The sequence below is a fragment of the Amphiura filiformis genome, chromosome 11 (genome assembly GCF_039555335.1).
Source record: "Amphiura filiformis chromosome 11, Afil_fr2py, whole genome shotgun sequence".
NCBI lineage: Eukaryota > Metazoa > Echinodermata > Ophiuroidea > Amphilepidida > Amphiuridae > Amphiura > Amphiura filiformis.
The window spans coordinates 22,773,387-22,780,155 of record NC_092638.1 but is presented as its reverse complement, the minus strand read 5'-3'; positions in this window follow the sequence as shown (position 1 = coordinate 22,780,155).

Here is a 6,769-nt window from a genome sequence, read left to right as displayed (position 1 = left end):
TCGGCCAGACTAAGAAGAAGAAGAAAGAAACTACTGGGAAACAGGAGTCTAGCCGCCGCTCGGCTAGACTAAGAAGAAAGAACCTGTAAGAAAAAAGACACAGCCGTGACTAACGTCACGGCTGTGTAATTCCATAATGGTACAGTGCAACAGAGCAAAAATGCCCAAAGCTATATAATTTATGAACAATATACACTACACATAAAAATACTAATACAAGGGAATTTCAACATAAGAATCCAAACAATTAAGTACCAACATGTACAGCTTTGTCCTTATATCACATTTGGGTTTTTAACAAAATGTTATCATACACTACACATAAAAATACTAATACAAGGGAATTTCAACATAAGAATCCAAACAATTAAGTACCAACATGTACAGCTTTGTCCTTATATCACATTTGGGTTTTTAACAAAATGTTATCAAACCTCTACTGTGATTGGCAGCTGAAAATGGCCATCCATTCAGCAAGTGGCTGCTAACTGACCTTGACAGGCTTGAATGAGCACTGCCATCTGCTACAAAACCATCACACTCTAGGACCTGGTCACTCCATAATGCTACAGAGAGCACAGTATTTTGACAATGGAGTGAAATTATTGATTAGGTGCGGATTTTAAAAGTACAGCTTCCATGCGTGTATAGCAAAAAATTGGAATAGAATGTTTGGAATCATGTAACTAAAATACTAAATGCATTCTGCAAAATGTGCTCTGACTGACCAATATATAAAGCATTTCATTAGCTTTAATTTGACATATTGTTTGACATGTTTGGAATTATGGTAAATCATTAAATAAAATATTTATTAATTAATCAATTATGTCAATTAATTAAAAATTTAATGCAAATATGCATATTTTCTCTGACATAATTGTAGAATTTGACAAGAGCCATCTTTCTTGTAAGTTTGATTCTTATAACATACCGGTATCGTATTGCGTCCCGTTATAGTTGCAGAAAAAATACGCGTCCAGGACACACATACGCACCCCCCACACACACCCAGGGTATCGTACCGTTTTACAATCGTATAACATTCATTGGCGCTAGTAGTAAATTCCAATTTTCTTTGCTTTACCTCAATTGTTCGGCTCAAAAATTAAAAGGGGACATATCTGACAGTAAAAGCTTACATTTTATGGAAATTATGTTTAACTATTTGCTTAAACAGCACAAAACAGATAAAGCAGACAAATTTACTATGGGCCTATACGTATGCCAGGGACTGTGTTGAAGGGACTGGAAACGGCTTCCACCCATTGTCCCATGCGGGTTGTTGGTTTACAAATTATCCTCAGTTGAGCAAGCATGAATAATACGTTGATCGTAGTCCGAATAATCAGTCCCAGAACCAGTGGCGTAGCGTGGGTCATCTGATTGGGGGCACCGACCATGATTGGGGGGGGGGGGCGCCCCGGGGCTGATTGGGGGCACAAGCCATTTTTGGCAATTTTCCTATGGGGTTTTAAAATTTTGCAATCGATTGGGGGTGCGGGCACGTGCCCCCCCCCCATGCCCCTATGACGCTACGTCAATGCCCAGAACAAAATATAAATTTCTGACATGATCGTGCTCTGGGTTTGAACTGTTTCCGTTTGAAATCTTGATGGCAAATTGGACAAAAGAAGCACATGGTTCTACTTGACCTCCTGAAACTTCCGGGCATTCCGGGGAGGGGTCAATCAAGGTCACATGGGGTCAAATTTTCAGAGTGCTCCAACTATGCCAAGTAATATATCAAAATACTCGTATGGTCATGAGGATTCCAAAAATGTATAGTTTGTTATGCGTCAGACCTTTCTACAGTACGACAGCAACTTTGTGACCTCTTTTGTTCGACAGAAAATTTATACGGGTTGGTGAACACGGGTTACGTAACACAATGTTGAAATTTTAGCCGGCAAACGCTTTTGATCAAAATAGCTCCAGAAATGGAAGACACGGGTCGTATATTGCTCCATTTATGTACCCTGACCACAGATAAGATATCAAACATTTGTGTAAAGCAACAAATAACGTGTAAAAGTTGAATTAAATGGGAAAAAAGAAGCTTGAACCAAAGTAGCTCGGAAAATGAGAAAAATTGCATGTCACGAACACAAAAATGTTCATATCATCCAGCAAGAAAAAGCGCCGGAATCAAAAATGGGTGTCATGTTATAGAATAACTAAAGTTAGCTTGCCTGAAAATTGCATCACTTTAGCTTGGGGTAGGCCTATATTTCTAGTCGCATATTGAACATGTTGAAATGTTTATCTTTGTGCGTGACTACTAGGGTGATTCACAAAAAATGAAATTGGTATTTTTCAACGGGACACCCCCTCATTTTGTTCATTTTGGTAATAAAATTATACCTGCAAAATATGAAAAAAATTCAAAAAGTTTTGGGGTGCTACCGGTCAATGAACTTTTGTACACAAAGTCAATGGGATTTTTTGTCAAATATTTCAAACGCTTATTTCAGGGCCTAAAAAGTCTACCAGGCTTGCAAAACTGAAGTAAATGTTCAATGATATACCTAACTTTGTGAAAACATGGGTTTTTACCAAATTAAAGTTCATAGTTGACTGTAATAATAAAAAATGTTTCAAAAGTGACAGAGGGAGTGTAGCTCAAGAAAAGAATACCCTGGGATATCCCCTGAATCCCACCAGGCACCCCAAATTTATACCTTATTGAACTGAACTGTTGATAAAAAAAAAAAGATTAAAATTCTTCACATATTAGTTTACCCCAATGGTGATACCAGCTTTTGAAATCTTATGTAATAGTAACTATCAAAATCCATACATCTGTATCAGGGGTGGTCATTATGGCCATACCTGATGAAGATTTGTATTGTTTGAATTGAATGACCACAGGAAGGATTAGATTCACCATGGTTGAAAAGAAATGTATATAAATTGGGGTCACAACATTGGATAGTGGCCAGTTCAAAACTACACCTTGTGCAAGGTACTTGTGACAAGAGCTAGAGTGGCTAATTATGATCAAGTAAAAACAAACAAAACAAGACAAAAACAAAACATAACAGAACAAAAACAAAACAAAACAACACATAATCATGATCAAGTAAAAACAAAACAAAGCAAAAACAAACAAAGAAACAAAAAAAAAAAAACATTAAAAAAAAAAGAAAGAACTAGAGCCCCATAAACACAACATTATATTAGCCAAGTACCATAATATTTTGGCTGTTCCAGCAACTGCCTTGCCCCAAATGTAACAGTTTTCACAAAAATGCAATTTTCTGGAAAGCGGGTTAACATTTTACAATTTTCTTTAGCATTTATTTTAAGGACATTACTCACACTATGATCAAATATTTTTGGCACAATCAGGGAAAATTAACATGGCTTTTTTGTGTTGTAAAGAAAATGGCTCATAAATCCCATTGACTTTGTGTACAAAAGTTCATTGACCGGTAGCACGCCCTAAACTTTTTTGAATTTTTTTCATATTTTGCAGGTATGATTTTATTATCAAAATGAACAAAATGAGGGGGTGTCCCGTTGAAAAATACCAATTTCATTTTTTGTGAATCACCCTAGTGACTACTGTCACGCCATATATTGTACGGGCGATGTTTTTCCTGCAAAGAAACTTTCATTGTCAATTGTCCATTGTTGGTTATTTAACTTGAAAATAATACTCCCAACGTTCAAACAATTTTAAAAGTCAGTTAATTCATTCCAGAAATAGAATACACGAGTGAGCCACTGAGTGGGAATAACATTGCTATTATTGTCACCGAATTAATCATATCTCTGGTATGGCTTAGTGGTAAATACATGTATTTGGAAGTTCGATCTTGGTTCGAACCCCGCAAGCACCTCTCTTTGATTTTCGATTTGATTTTAACTCATATTTTTAAATCCTAGTTTTCATATTTTTATTAAAGCCATAATATACGATTTCGGGCAAATTTGAAGTTTTGTTATTCCAAAATTATAACAATATTTATAATATTAGTAAATAACTGTCAGGAAGGTTATCACGTTACATTTGAAGCAGAAGTAGCGAGATAAAAACGAAAAGAAAACACTTAATATCTTGACCGCTTAACTGTGGTGTTCTATGGGGGACTAGTCTTAATAAGTTAGTTGCTCTATCTGGACAACGAACTTGGCTGATTCAATTAGGTGTAATCTGAGGTGTAAGTTGGACATTGTGTAAAAATTACAAATATGCCAAAATATTGGGTTTGAAATTCGTGCATCTCATGATTTAATATGTATGCATAAAAGCTCATAAAATATGTTGCCGATAGGGGAGGGGTCTAGTCCAATTAAAAAATCGTGAAAATCTGTGTTGACGTTCCTTTATTTGATAGGCCTATATATATATTCTTGAACTTTTAAAAATTACTTAAGTTTGACATGCTTTATTTGATTATTTCATATTGAAAGCTACTGAACTTAAATGCATTTTTGTAAAAAAGATATGAACTCGAATGTAGGATTAGGCTTAAACATGCGTTTCTGTGGCATCCACATCTCTCATACCACATTATTAAAATATTATTTTGTAATATTAATATTGGTATCTCAATTATAAATTATTTGGCTTTGCATTGTTACTAATTTATTACAAAATGTTTTTTCTATATCATGTTATTTATATGTATGTGTGTTGAGATGAAAATAAAACTGAACTGAACTGAAATAAATAATGAAAAAGTGTGCCTTCAAGCTGACATTCATTAGGCCTATATTATTAAAGACAAAAGGAAAGAAAAAAAGAAAAGAAAAACGAACTGAAAAATTCCACATAATCGATAAAATAACACGGGAATCGAACTCACAACCTTCCGCACTGCACACCTTCGCTCTGTCCACAAGCCATCACAACTTGTTCGGGCAAAGGGTATTCTTTTGCTATCTTATTTCTCGTTCAACATGTTCAAGGATCTCACTCAACAACAATCTTTTCAAAACTGCTTGTACTTCAGTTAAATGAGATGATACTACCTTCTTTGACGACTACAATATTTTGTTACACAATAGAGTATTTTGCATTTATAAAATATATAACAATAGACGTTTTTAATTGCTATATTAATCAATATAACATGTATAGACAGCGCCGGCTGGGATCCATTTCGTGAAGCATCGTGACACTTGCAACGTGCGCTTACGACACGAGGACTCAAAGAACGCAACTTTTCAACCTACGACTAGGTTATTCCACCGCTCATTTTCGCTGAAATTTTAAAACAAGCTGTGGTTAATTAATGTTTATCATAACAGAAAAGCATTAGACCGGCGTTTCCTCAAAGCTGTAGATATAACCATTTTTGTTATCGTGACATGCATTTTGTCTAATTTTTTAGGCTACTTCGCGCACCAAAAGCATTCATTTTTTCCACAATAATTCAACTTTTACACGTTATTCTTTGCCTTATACTCATGTTTCATATCTTATCTATGGGCTCAATATGGAAATGAAGGGAGAAACGACTCGTGTATTCCATTTTTTTAATGTTTTCTGAAAAACCGTATTTGCAACCTGATTTTCAACATTGCGTTACGTAACAGCAGAGGTCACGCCTGTAAAAATTACCGGAAGTGAGCTAAGTTGCTGTCGTACTGAATAGGGTGCTTGCACGGAAGATCATAAGTTCAAATCATCCTCCAGATACGCTCCAGAAGACATATGCAAATGCATGGAGTACAATACCAATCACCTGTAAACTGGTATAGATCAAAGTAAATTTTTGTACTCCATGCATTAGCATATCTTATGGAGCTTGTCTGGAGGATGATTTGAACTAATGACCATTCGTGCAAGCACTCTATTTGACATAACTTTAGAAATATTTGAATAGGGCAACATGAGTAAATAATAAGAAAACAAACATCACGCCCTCGATGCAACTCGCATGTAATCGAAGGCCATAAAAGATAACCTGATAAAAATAGCTTGACAATAGCTATCTATAATCCGTTTCGAGTCCCTTCATACACAGTCCCTGGTCCAATGCATATACTGTGTGTATTGTTCCCGGGTATAGTCAATGAAGTCAAGCAAACATGTATTACATTTTGAAAAGGCTATAGTGTATCACAGGCATGTATTGAATGGCCAGTCATACAGGAATTAATCAACTTGCAGTGACTGGTTCCTTTGTTACCACATTGTCAGTCATCTACATGATCTATTGGTTTTTTGACCATCGTATCACAGTGATGGCCAATCACAGGCGAAGTAATCAAATAGCAGTGACTGTTGCCTTTGTTACCACATGTCAGTCATCTTGTGATTATTGGACCATGTAAACCTGCAAAAACGAGCCAAAGTGCAGGCCCTATGAACCAGGTTTATCGACCGAGAAACCTGGTTTTTCGCCGATAAACTTGGTTTTTCAAATCGATTGTCATAGTTTTTTTGATAAACCTGTTTTTCAATCGAAAACCAGGTTTTTCAAATTCGATTGTCATAGTTTTTGATAAACCAGGTTTATCGACCGATAAACCTGGTTTTCGCCGATAAACTTGGTTTTTCAAATCGATTGTCATATTTTTTTGATAAACCTGGTTTTCAATCGAAAAACCAGGTTTTCAAATCGATTGTCATAGTTTTTGATAAACCAGGTTTATCGACCGAGAAACCAGGTTTTTCGAAAAAACTATAACAATCGAATTAAAAAAACCTGGTTTTTCGTTTGAAAAACCAGGTTTATCAGTGAAAAACCAAGTTTATCGGCGAAAAACCAGGTTTCTCGGCCGAAAAACCTGGTTTTTCACCGAAAACCAGGTT